General features: G+C 39.2%; 1 protein-coding gene across 2 annotated transcripts in view; it reads left to right on the forward strand.

Moving 5' to 3' along the window:
• LOC131034640 (uncharacterized) overlaps positions 1 to 14,255 on the forward strand; it is a 218,051-nt gene that overhangs the window by 17,502 nt on the left and 186,294 nt on the right. The window lies entirely within an intron of this gene.

Raw genomic sequence — 14,255 nt, forward strand, 5'->3', positions numbered from 1 at the left:
AGTTTTGAAGGACGAAAACTTTTTTATTCTCTTTGGCAAGCTAAGGATAAAAACTCCTGCTATTGTCACTGTTTTGTTAGGGATGAAAACCTCTAATTCAGCAGATTTGTGAGTATTTCCAAAGAATTCATGATATGATTGATTTTGAATATTGTGCTATGATTTATTGATCTGAATATTATCATAAATTCTTAATCTTCGATAAAATTATTATCAATTTTGAGTAAATGTTATTGTTTTAACTTTAAAGCAAAAATCAGGAATATTCCAAAATGGGACATCACACCCTGTGAGATTGAAGCAGCACATGAACCACCCATCTGCAGACAGCAGAATATGGCACTTTTTCCTCTAATTTCTGCAAGAATGGAAGCTCTAGACCTTCACACACATGCTGCCCAACCCTGCGGGCCAAGAATACATTTCACTAGATTCATAGGAACAACATTAAAGCAAGTAGCCTGACCTTATGTTTTGAGACTGCTCCCTAGAAAACAATCTCTGGATTTGTTGGAGGTTCTTTGGCGAGCCATGGAAACCTACAAGAAGAGTAAATCGAAAGATACAAAGCACATACATCACCAAACCCACACAAAACAAAGGAAACAGGGGGATGCTTGATACAGGCTGAGAAAGAGAAGGGCCTTAGAAAATGAAAAGCCAGTTGCCAAGTAGACTTGGCACTTGAAGAGCCCTTCAGAAGCAAGGATATAAAGGTCTCATAACTTTGCATATAAGCTACATGCCACCATCGTCAGAAATGACGAGGGAATCGTAAAAATTGGTAGCTCCAATTTCTTTAAGAAGAAATGTTCTTCTTTTTATTAAATTCCAATATAAAAACATAATGGAGTAAGCTGAGCAAACCAAACAAAACACACTGTCTACACAAACAAAAATGAGCACAACTACAAGGATGATAATATGTGACCAAGAAACCCTCCAGGCCCTCCCTAGAAAATTTCTTATCACCAATCAGAGCTGAAAAAGAGATTGTTCCACCCCGCTGTTGGCTGTAATAGTAACCTCATTGCGCTTGTGTTAGCAACATGTAGAAAAGATATCGCCATAGGATTTGCATAGAAAAAGCCTTCTCCAACAAACTTATAAACATCCGAACCCAGGCATTCCATTTTACACAAACCTTGAATAACTACAGAAGAATCTCATTCCACAGTCAAATTCCTACGACCTAGCTCTGAAGTTTGAATACCTTCAACGACCACTGCCTATTCTGCTTCATTGTTTGGCTTTAGACCCTATGAAAAAAGGTCCACCTTTTAAAAACTTACTAGATGTGTCCTGAATTACTGCTCCTATCCTTGTTAAAACAAAGAGATGATAGAATTTTCAATGAATTCCATTACCCTTGGCAAACAGTATTAACAAAATTCTTTTTGACCATATAAAATTCATATGTTTTTTGACTGTGAACTTCGAGGCCAGGATCATATGAACTTAAGCCAAGCATCATTAAGTATACAAATTAGATAATAGTGGATACAGAGTACCCTTATTCACAATCTCTGAAAACAATTAATAGATAACACGGGTACAGACTTTCCAATTTCCACAAATTCATACTCAGCACACAACCCATCCCTCCAATATAGAGTACAAAACATTAATGAAAGCCAGGCAAGGTAGTTAAGTGAGTTGACCAGTTAAGTATCTGGAAATGTATGCTACTAGAGATTAGGTTGATTGCAACAATTTTATTGATGTATATAAAAAGCATGTGACATAATTACGCTGTAAATATGTACATGTAAAATTACATAGGTCAACTAAGTCAACCTTTCCTACCATTAATTCACTTTGAATGAGTGTCTACACACATATTGTATGTACACACAAGAACTACACATGACCCCGCACGCGTCTAAACATGTCCTACCAGATTAATGTAATATTTTTGTTTTGTTTTCAGATTTGAATTTGTTTTCGAAATGCAGAGAAATGTAGAAATAGATATTGCAATATTCTTATTTTCAGCAATGAATTAAGCAGAAATAAATCTTCGAAGCACAATATTCAGTAATACTCACAACCAACAATATTTTCAGATGTATTTTCGAAACTGGTTTTACAATATATCATCAAAATAAGCACCACCGAGATCATCAAAATACATTACAATGCTATTTCCAACATACCCATTAAATTTGGAGCATACAAGATTGATTTTGCACTTAGAACCAGCAAACTGGAAGCTCCAAACTTGTACACCACACCTCCAAATAGTATCAAATCTGCACTCGGTCCACAGTACAATTACAGCAAGGAAGTCCAGCAAAACCCTAGGTGCCAACCTCCAAAACTCCCATGTACCCTAACCAGGCTTGTACGGCCAGCAAGGCATATTTATGACTAGCTTAGAAAAGAGAAAATCTGCTTCAAATCTGCAAATAAATTATTCTTCCTTCCCTTCTTTGTATTCTTCAAATCTTCCCTGAAGTTTTGTGCTCAATATTGGAGATGCAAACAAACTATGAAGCTCAGATGTGATTCTTGTATGGAACCGCTAGTCAATCTCTCAAGTTAGATCTTTCACCAATGAAGATGTTTACAGCAAGGGTTTTCATCAAGGTTGCCAGGAGATGGGGGTTCTTGGAGACTCCGGAGACTAGTACCAGTACTGGTATGGCCATTTTTTCAAAATAGGAGACGGGGGTACTTGGAGACGTCATTTAAAAAAAAAAATATATAATTTAATAATTTATAGAATATCGGAAAATAATGTGAGTCTGACATTGAACCTTCAAAACAAGAACAGTAATAGAGCCAAAACTTAAAGACTAAAGTTTAACATTAACTTTCAAATAGTAGTACACAAATGACAAATGTCATTGTGTCACAGTCAAATTGATTACATATTGAAATTCAGAAATCTTGACAGCTTCACAAGCTGACATGTAAACAAAAAAGCAAAAATCAGAAATCTATCATCTACTCTTCTATGCCATGATCATCCATATCAAGGTCCTCAACTATGATGCTCTCCAAATACTCATCACTCTCAAACTCATGTTCCTCTATTGGTAGAATAACAAGGGCTAAATCAGTAAGGCCATCTGCTTCAACCACTTCATCCACAATGGCTGCAGCTTCTCCATTAGCTGAAGTTTGATCCCATTGTGCTGAAGGACTCTCATTGTATCTAGGATCTAGCTATGAATGTAGACTAGGTTCTTTGCTTTCTTTGAGCCTAAATAGTTCCTCTTTAGTGAATGGATGAAACCATAAGTACTCTAGTTTCTCTCACAAGATGAAGAGCTGGCTACTTGTGAGAGCAATCTTATTGCAAATGATTGCAAATCAGGGGTTTCACCTCCATGGTTCCACCACCACTCTATAGGATCTTTCACGGAACCAAAATCACCTTGTCCAAGTTGACTTTTTATCGTCAACAGAGCCGACCCAATCTGAATCTGTGAATCCACGGAGTCTAGGATTAGAACTCCGAGAGTAGAGAATTCCATAATCAATAGTGCCCTTCACATAACGAAGCACACGCTTTGCGGCTATCCAATGATCAGCCTTGGGAGCTGTCATAAAGCGTGAAATGTAGCTGACTGTGAAGCTGATATCAGGTCTAGTAGTAAAGAGGTAGATGAGACTACCTACTAGTTGCCTGTATGTAGTATCATCAACGGAAGGAGAATCAGATTGGGCTGATAACTTCAGACCTTTCTCCATAGGTGTAGATGCAGTCTTGCAATCCTGCATACGAAACTTGTCTAACAGAGCCCTAGCATATTTAGACTGAGAAATGAATATACCAGAATGCTGCTGCCAAACGTCAACACCTAGGCAATAATGCATGAGCCCAAGGTCAATCATGTCAAAAGATTGGCATAAACTCTGTTTGATTCCCTGAATCAAAGATGCCGAACTATCGGCGATGATCAAATCATCCACATAAATGACCAGAAGGATGATATCACTGTTAGTAGTTTTGATGTACAAGTTTGAGTCTGAAGAACTCCTCTTGAAGCTTTGATCACTGAGGTACTTATCAATTTTCATGTACCATGCCCTAGGGGCCTGCTTCAATCCATAGAGAGCTTTCACCAATCTGAGGACCTGGTGTTCTTTACTTGCAACCTTGAAACCTGGAGGCTGCGTCATGTAGACCTCTTCTTGTAGGTCACCATTTAGGAAAGCACTCTTGACGTCCATCTGATGGACCTTCTAGCCAAACTGTGCTGCCATGGCTAGGACTAATTTGATAGTGCTCATCTTTGCGGTAGGAGCAAAGGTCTCCTCATAATCAATGCCCTGATGTTGAGAAAAGCCCTTTGCAACTAAACGAGCTTTGTACTTATCCAAAGTACCATCAAACTTGTATTTGATTTTGTAGACCCATTTGCAGCCAATGGGTTTCTTCCTTGGTGGAAGATCAAAAAGTTTCCAGGTGTGATTCTTCAACAGGCTTTGGTGTTCAGATTGCACAGCCTGTTCCCACTCTGGAATACCTTTGGCCTCAGAGTATGTCTGAGGTTCAAACACACTGTGAATGTTGGCCATGAGAGCAAAATTAACTGTCCTTGCAGGTTTGCTCTTTTTCCGAGCAATTCTCCCATCGATGAGTTAATCATCTCGAAGATCAGGAAGTGTCTTGGCTCACCATTTAGGCCGGAGAGGAGAAGGACCAACATTAACATCAGGAGATGCTCTATGATCAGGTTCCTCATAAGAAGAATCCAGATCAAAATCAGGTGAAGCATCTGCAAATCTGGGTGATCCTGTAGGAGAAGCCGGAGGTATATGAACAAGAATCACCGGGATAACTGGAGCTATTGGAGCCCTCCCATCAGGTGGACCTAAGGGAAGTCTAAATCCCAAATCATGAGCCTTCATAGGCTGGTCTGCTGAATCAGGAACAGGAGAGACAGGCATGAAGGGTCCTCGCTGCTCATCAAAAACTACATCACGACTATACAGGAGACGAGATGTCTCAATGTCGATCAAGCGGTAGGCTTTGTGAAGACTATTGTATCCAGTAAGCATAAGTTTCTAGCTCTTGGCATCCAACTTTGTGCGTGAAGCATCAAGGATCCAAACATAAGCAAGGGAGCTGAAAACCTTCAGATGACTGATTTTGGGCTTGCGACTTGACCAGGCCTCTTCTGGAGTCTTGCCTTTGACCGCCACAGTGGGTGACCGGTTCAAAAGGTAGACTGCAGTGTTAACTGCATCTGCCCAAAACTGGTTCGGAACATGTCTGTGGTTGAGCATGGATCTAGCCATCTCAGTGATTGTTCTGTTCCGACATTCAACCTCGTTGTTCTGTTGGGGTGTGTGGGGTGTGCTTAACTGCACTTACTGCCATGAATATCACAGAAGCTAGAGAATTCTTTAGAACAAAATTCCCCCCCATTATTTGATCTAAGAGCAATAATAGATTTCCCATACTTGTTTTCAACTAGAGATTTAAACTTCTAAAATACAGTAAACGCTTCTGATTTCTTTGCAAGAAAATAGACCCACTGTTTTCTACTGAAATCATCAACAAACAACAGAAAATACTTGGACCCAAGAACAAAAGGACTAGCCATAGGGCCATAGATATCAACATGAACAAGCTGAAGTACTTGAGAAGCCCGCCATGAATCGCCACTTTTGAAGGGTGTGCAATGTTGCTTCCCAGCCTGACATGCATCACAAACTCCAAGCTGCTGAGTTTGAATCTCTGGCGATCCGAGGACAAGTGTTCCCGAGCAAGCTGAGCAAGATAGCGCACATTTAAGTGCCCATATCGTTGATGCCAAAGTGTACAGAGAGAAGACTGCTGAGCAGCCTAGCTAACACCAGAATCTGCAAGTCTGAAAAGACCATGATCCTCAAGGCCAACTGCAACAACTGACTGAGTCTCCCGATTAGTGATGGTGCACTGATGTGAACTGAAGGTGACATCCAACTGTGGAGAGTGTCGCAGCATCTGACTGACTGAGAGTAGATTGAGTTCCATCCCTAGAACGTGGAAGACATCGAGGAAAATGAGATTCCTCCCAGTAGACTGAATCTGAATGTTGCCTTTGCCGACAACCGTGTATTCTTCCCCGCCACCAAATATAACAGAATCTGAATAAGGCTGGTAGTCAGTGAACCAGTCTCGACGGTGGGTGAAATGACGAGAGGCACCTGAATCAATATACCAGGCAGACGATTTGACATGATCTGCGGGTCTTTTAGCCATGAAGGCGTAAAGGTAGATTCTGTCTGCTCAGTGTGCTCTGCACTGTTCGCTTTGGGCTGCGACCTAGATTGCTTAGCTTGGGCAGCTAAGCGCTTCCGACATTCAACCTTCATGCGACCATACTTGTGGTAGTAGTTGCATTGAATGTTCTTTTTCTTGGAGCCTTCTGATGCTTGAGCAGAGGGTTTCTGCTGAGAAGACTGTTGAGAATGAGACTTGCCCTTATCCTTGTGAAAAGAATTAGCAACAAAGGCTTGTTCTGTGGAGGTGGAGCTGGAATTGCTACCGAATTGCTGTGTCCACCGATCTTGCTGAAGCAGAAGTGTGCAGAGATCTGTGAACTTCAGATCAACACTAGTAGAAGTGATGTTGAGAGTTTCGATACAATGCACGTAGGACTTGGGTAAAGTTTTAAGGGTGATTACCACAATGTCCTCTTCCTCCATCTTGCGTCCAATGGCAAGCAACTGATCACGGATTTCCTGAATCCTATTCAAGTGATCCTGGAGCGATTTTCGCTCATCCATGACAATAGAAAATAGAGAGTTCTTGAGAGAGAAGGCCTTGCTTTTATCAGAAGTCTCATGTAGAGTTTTGAGATGTGCCCATATCTCGGCAGCTGTTTTGCCGGATGGAATCCGAGGGAGCTAATCATTAGCTACGGATAATTTGAGAAGCATCACTGCCTCCTGATTATGCTGGTCATATGCAATCTGATCAAGACCAGCTGTAGTCGGACACTGAGTAGTACCTAAAACCACTTGATCGCTGCCGCGATATTTGAAGATGGTTAGCATCCGTTGCTTCCACGTGCTATAGTTTCGACCATTGAACTTCTGATTTCCCTCGAGCAGAATATTCGTCAGAGATGCCATGGCACGAATTTATGTGAAAAACTGAGAAGGCATGTACTTCGAGGCAAATTGTCGGAGGACCCAGAAAAAATGAAGAGGCACCCAGAAGAGAGCTTGAAAAACCCAAAAAGAATATGCTGTCAGAATTTGGATCCGCTGGCTCGAAAATCGAGGCACCCAGAAAAATGGACGATAGCCCAGTTGAGCTCTCAAAAAACCCACCACGAATCTGTGCTCAGAAATTTTTTTCGATTGAATCTGGAGGGTCAAAACCCTAGCCGAAAGTCAGAAAACGTGGGTTTGACCAAGTTGCAGGTTGCAGAAAAAATGGCGGGTCTGTACTGCGCCTTAAAATGCCGAAAACCCTCGCCAGGCAGACGCAAACAGGAAGAATCCCATTACACAGGATGAACACAGTCCTTGACAACCTCGAAAAAAAGAAGATTTAAAAAAAAAAGGTAAAAATTTCTTCACGAATTTTTGTTTGAAAAACTTTTGAAAACAAAAAATTTCCGAAAATCTGCAGCAAAACCAAGAGGCCCGAAAAATCTCAAAAAAGAATTCACAAATTCTTTATTCAGGCTCTGATACCATATTACGAAGTAATTGGTAAATATTTGCTTAATATTAACAGAGATCAATAGATCTTTATATACAAGAAGAAAGACGATGTTTCCTTAGGAAACGATCGTGAAGAATAGAAACATTCTATTCTCAGCTAACAGCTAACAAAGTATCTACAGAATATTACAGTGGATATCCATTAACAACTATCTATTATCGTAATAGGCTAAAGGTCATGTTTGATTTGTGTAGCTCTGATGTGTAGGGCAATATCATCATTGACAGCTGTTATGCAACTACCAGTTGTTAGTTATGGTTAATGCTAGCGTATCCGTTCTCAACTCAGGTGTTGCCAGGAGAAAGCTTTTCTACAACCCAAACAGCTCTGATATGCAACTGCTTTTGGGTGCTCATAAAATGCCTTGTATAATCATTGTGATTTCCTGAGGATGCCAACAATCTAACAAGGTAAATCTTCATTACAATAGCCCCAATCCTTCCCACTAATACCTTCTGGGATCTGGTTGATGGTAATAGTCATGATCTGGTATACATTATTTGTGGTAGACAAACATCACATCTCCAAAGGGTCAGGCCATTTGCATTTAACCACACAACAACAATTTCAGAAGATTTTACTGCAAGAAGTGTTCCAGAAATAGATGCCATTTTTAACAGTCAATAGGTTGTCATTTATATGTCAGCACCTCGGTATTTATTGCTGCCACTTGATAATTTCCTTTCAGATTGACATCACTGCCTGGCATACTGAATTCTTTGCTGTCTATGAATTCTAGGAAGAGTATTAGATTGATTGTCTGATCTATAAATGGAAAGGTCCAAAATTGTAAATGCAAATGCTTAGATGAGAGGATTGTTCATCTCAGAACCTGCAACAGAGAAAAGGAGGATGCTCATAGCTGCATGGAAATGGATAACATGACTGCCGACACCTCTGAGGCAAGAAATCCAGACAAAGACAGCCTTGTGACTATAATTGTGGATGATGAAAGCAAACTTGTTAGCAAGCTGGTTCCTAATGATGCAGAGACATACTTGTCCATTATTATTCCTGTGCAAGAACATACATTAAAAAAGGGTAATAGCACTTTTGATTTGCTATCTCTTGTCCTAATTCCTGTTTAAATGCCTACTCTAGTCAGTCCATAAAACTTCACTTTACTTCTGACCTTATCAATAAGAGGGGCTGCAACCCAACCATATTCATCTCCCCACCAAGGGTGAGGTCTTTGTTGCCTCAACTTCCAACTGCTGAGCCCATAATATTTCTCTCAACAATACTCAAAGAAATCAGCTCCTTCTATCGGAATGACAAGTACCATTCTGAAATCACTCCCCCTAATATGAAAGCAAATGATAAACTCCAAACAACATGGCGACCTCTGCAATTAACTCCCTTTAAAATGATACATTGATCCATACTGTTTCTGCTAATATCAATGGCACTCTTCATGGCCTAATAAAAAATGTTGGAATCCAAAAGCATGGAACAAGCCGCCAAACAGAAGTGTATTACTTATCTGATTAACAATTGTTAAGGACAAAGACAACTAAATGGCTATCACAGGCTACTTAAACAAGCAAGATGAATGTCTCATGCAGCTAAAACAATGCTACCAGAGGAAACTCAACCAGACTGAGGCTATTAAGCATCTGTTGAACAGTGATATGGTGAGAAGAGAAGCTTCTATTGTTTCCCAGCACAATCAACATCAAATGACCACCAAGAGATCAAACAATACAAAGAGCTTCCAAATGGTTGAGTTACTTGAGTATGCAGTCCTGCTGAATAATGGAATACAATCCCCGCTGGGCTTCTGGAAGGTGGGATTACCAGTCGTCACTGGAACAATGGGGGAAGTGAAGATGATCCTTGCATCATCAAGCATCACTGTGTGCTCACATGCCCTAGCTTTTGAAGAGACACATTCCAATGTTATACCACACAAGATGTCTTAGTAATACCGGCTAATATTTCTGTATTCCAGCATATTAAGGGTTTTTTTGTTTGTTTGTGGATATCTCTCCAAGGTTCTTAGTTCACTCTTCTCCACCAGAAGGATGGTTTTGTACCACATAGATGTTTGGTCTTGGTGATCTTCTGTGATTTCGTATGGGCTTTCTTTTATTTGCTGATATCTCTTCTAGGTTCTTAAGATCTTCAAATACCATGTGTGTAAGTACAATCGTATTTCTTGGTGGTCTGTACAAGAGATTAATGGGCAAAGAATTTGAGGTAAGAGATTAATCAAGAAAAAGAGAGACAATTTCTTGAGGACCTTAGTTTCTATCGGACATAGCAATTTGAGCTCATTCTCTAGGAAGCTCATTAAACCTACGAAACCCGGGGACGCGTCCCCTACCTGAAAACCCCCGTCCCAGTCTCGGGGACGTTTCGGGGACTTGGGGATGGCCAGGGGACGTCCCCCCCTGTCCCCAAATTGTCAAAATTTTGAGGGGACGTCCCCGAAACGGGGGGACGGCTTCCCTAGCTGTGGGGGACGTCCGTACGTCCTGGGGACGGCTGGGGACGGATTGGGGACGGCCAGACGTCCCCCACATCTAGGGCTAGGGAAAAATATTAAAATAAAAAAAGTTGTATTTTCAAATTTTTTTTAATGATGTTTTTTGTGTAATTGAGGGAGTGAAATATCTCATGAAGGGTTTTTTGCCAATAGAAAAATAACACCCGATGCCTATATAAAATAATAAAAGTATTTTTGGCCTCGTGGGGCGCTGCCCCTTGACCCCGCCCTGTATCGCAACAGGGAGCGCGCAAGGGGCGCTGCCCCTTGACCCCAAGTTGGGGGCGCTGCCCCCAAACCCCCATCAAAAAAATATAGGGGGGAGCTGCGCTGATGGAAGTAGTGAAAATTTAACCTCTGAGTCTATTGATAATGTTGTATGTTCGATGTTTGCATTCTAAAATGTTTTCATAGTATCATACACATTGTATATCCATGTTTTCATATGAATATAATGTATAGATGCATGCTTTATCCATGTTTTCATATGAACATTTAGAATTTTCCTATATATTTTAAATTTTCCCTATATTTTATACAGCCGTCCCCTTTGCCGTCCCCCCTGGTCCCCAAATTTGGCAAAAAAATTTGCCGTCCCGGAAACTCGTCCCCCCATCCCCCCGTCCCGGAAACTTGGGGTAACGTAGCATTAAACACATTATAGCTGATGTTGTTTGGTTACTGTGGACAAATATGTTGGCAGAAAAGATGGAGGAGTTCTGAGTTTGGAAATTAAGAAGTTTTATATGATATAACATGCTATAGCTTTAATCTTGGATGTTGCGATGTGGATCAGGGCTGTGTTTCTGAGTAATGTCATTCATGACTACTAATTTTATGATAATTATATGGCTGTTCTGGCTTGGGTTGCCTTGTTGTGTTATAGATTTGACCTATGACCTGGCCCTTTTCAACCCTCTTGATCCTACTTTGCCTGAGTAGTCCCTAGGTTACTAGTTAGAGGCAGTGAGTATAGGCAACAACATGGTACTTAGTTCATTTTACATGCTTGCTGACAAACCTAGGGGTATGTTTATCAGTATTAAGGTCTAATCTAATAATACTTATAATTATTGTTTTGTGACAAGATTGGTAAAACTGCAGTGTCTCAAGTTGATCCAGTGGCAACAAATTTCGGTTCCTTGACTTGGAATAGTCACGGGTCAGACAGACTCCCGGTTGTTTCCACGAGTCTGAATTTTTATAGAACCTATCCAAGACTTGCTTAGTATCAAGCTAACTTTAAAATAAATTAAAACATTAAATAAATGTATTTTTACATTAAAAACATTTATAGTTATTTAAGCGTGAAAATTTAAAACCGTGATTTTCATGGTTCATTTGTATTCTTAAAGACTTAAAGTCATAGAAATATAGAAATATGAGCAATATTTCTAATTTTGTTGTGCCATGTATGACAAATGTCAGTTCATTGAAATTTTGAAAGTTGTAGCTTCTTGTAGAATTTTTACAGGATTTGCAGCTTTTTGAATTAAATGCTATTTTTCTTTGGAATGTATAAAAATCAGTGTTCCACTGGCACATGTCCTTAAAGGTCTGCATGATATCCTGGGTCAGGGATGGGATGTTCCATTTGTGTCCCTTCTGAAATTCCAGGGAATCTCTAATTTTTTGGGATGTTTGGGGATGCCCCGGTGCCCCTGCATAAAAATAAAAAAAGGTAACTTATTTTTTAACTAGAGATCCGTAAAATTCTATTACTATTTTAAAAAGCCCTATAAATCAAATTTTGTTTGTTTAATTTATTTTCACTTTTTCTTATTCATTTGTATTTTACAAATTCAACTATTAGTTTTAATTCTTTGTTTAAACCCCCTCTCATCCCCGCTCACTGTCCTCAAAATCTAAGATTTTTTTTGCTGTTCCTAAAACTTGGTTCTCCCATCCTGGAAACTTGGAGAAACACTTTAAAAAAATCCTTTTTTTTGGAAATATTATCGAATTTATGGTTTTTCATAATTTGTTGTCATGCTAAGATTTTGTGAAGTATTTATAATTATACCTAGGGTTATAATGAGGTCTCAACAAGGGGTTTCAAGTTTCAACCCAAAGCTGCCCTTAGTGACCATAAACAACCTTTGGATTGTATATCTTAGACTCTCTCTATCAAATGAATTATCAGTTTACTTGCTGTCACATGGCTTTCTATCTATTGTGTGTGTTTTCTGGTATGGCATTTATGTTATTATACTGCCCGAAATTATCCTAGCTATAAAGAACACTTGGATCTGACGTAAGTTAACAATCATGAACTTGATATTGCAGCTTGAAAATAATTAGTGTCAGTATATATTTTATAGCAGTTTTGAGTTTCAAGCATCTGTCTCAACATTGGCTAGTAGATTAGCCTTATTGAGGATGAATCAACAGTGTATATTAGCTTTAGTCAAATTTTGGTTGCAGTGGCAGAAGTAGATACAATTTCTACACGATGGGGACAATTAGATGTTCTGAAGGAAGTTCCATTTTTAGTTTGTGAGGCAACTGTGACTGTAAAGAAGGATTTGGGGCTGATTGTTTATCCCAAAAGGAAGAAGAGTACTTGTGTTGGCATACAATTATTGTAGGAAAGAACTGGTGAAATCAGTTCTCGAACTTTAATAAAGAAAAAGATGAACCCCAAACACTCTTTGGTTTCAAAGTATCTAGATTTGCCAAAAAGTGAGAAGAAGATGCAAATGTCTATTTGCTTAAACTGGGAATACTATTGAGAACAAAGATATATTGCTTTTGATGTGGCTTCAGAATTTAGGGAAATGCTTTTGATGGCAGATAGTGAAATCAAAAGATTGGGCATGAATATGTCTATGGCCAAGTTACTAAAGTGGGTAATGCCTAAAGTAGGAACACTTGAGATTGTGCAACCTTCTTTAACACTTGTACCCACTTCCACCCGAGCCACTTAGCCAATAGTTGAATGTTCATAGGATGCCGAATTTTTGAGAGGAGGGGTGGGGCAGGTGTAGGCATTATTTTGGATTATAAAAATAAAAGATTCATTATGTATGTTTTAGCATGTTATAAGTTTAATAAGTATTGGCATGCTGCTGACCAAATCTAGTAGTGATAATGGAAGGGAACGTAATTATTTTTTTGATTACATGTGGTTAGTACTTGTGATAGGTACATATGGGTGTCATATGGTTGTCCAACTGCAATTTCACTTGTGCTCAAATGTATTCCATGACTAGACTCTTGTTAAGGAAACTCTGATCAGACACTGGCTATATTGCTGTCCATATTTGGAGATTGTATATTACATGTTCTGAATGATATGAATAAATATCAAGTTTTCATGCACTCCCTGTAGTTAGGGTCTTTTATTGTTTAGTGTTTCTTTTCTTTTGATCTTGCAGTTATTTAAACACTCCTAATTACTATTGTAATTTGTGCTTTCGAGCCCAATTGACTGAAATTGGTAATTTTTGAAAACAATATAATTTCTTTGTTTTTTGCAATTGTGCTTGTAATGGATATGCCTCTTCCTTATCTGTAGCCACAATTTTTGTGGATGCATTTTAAGTTAGTTCTTTGAAGATGCATCTCCTCACCACAATCATTAAAACCATCATTTTTTATGGGTTGTATGTTATAACTGTGGATGATGACACGGTTGGTGTTTTGTAAATCAACATAATATTTTCTTTCTCTAGGAAGTGGAAACAAAGGATCACTTAATTTAGGGGAGATATCATTAGTTTGTATTAAGACTTAAGGAGGGTTGCTTGCTATTTTTTCTTTTGTTATTTAGACTGGATGTGTGTTATGCTTTTCCTTTGAGAGTTGTGATTTATTTTAATATAGATGTACAAAGACTCTTTGGACAAACCAATTGATTACCTCCTCTGTTCAACCCTTTTTAGTCATTAAAGGTCTCAACTTCAAGTGCCCTTGGATATTGTAGTTATCCACACATATAGTACTATGTAAGTGGCCACTAGGGTACTCAATTCATCTTATTTTCACTCTTGGTCTAGAGCTGCTCCCACTTGGCCACAATCTATTCTATGCAGGCAGATTCACATTATGTTAGAGAGATTCCAGGAGTAGCTACATTCACTTTGGATT

The sequence above is a fragment of the Cryptomeria japonica genome, chromosome 4, assembly GCF_030272615.1.
Source record: "Cryptomeria japonica chromosome 4, Sugi_1.0, whole genome shotgun sequence".
In the NCBI taxonomy this organism is placed as follows: domain Eukaryota; kingdom Viridiplantae; phylum Streptophyta; class Pinopsida; order Cupressales; family Cupressaceae; genus Cryptomeria; species Cryptomeria japonica.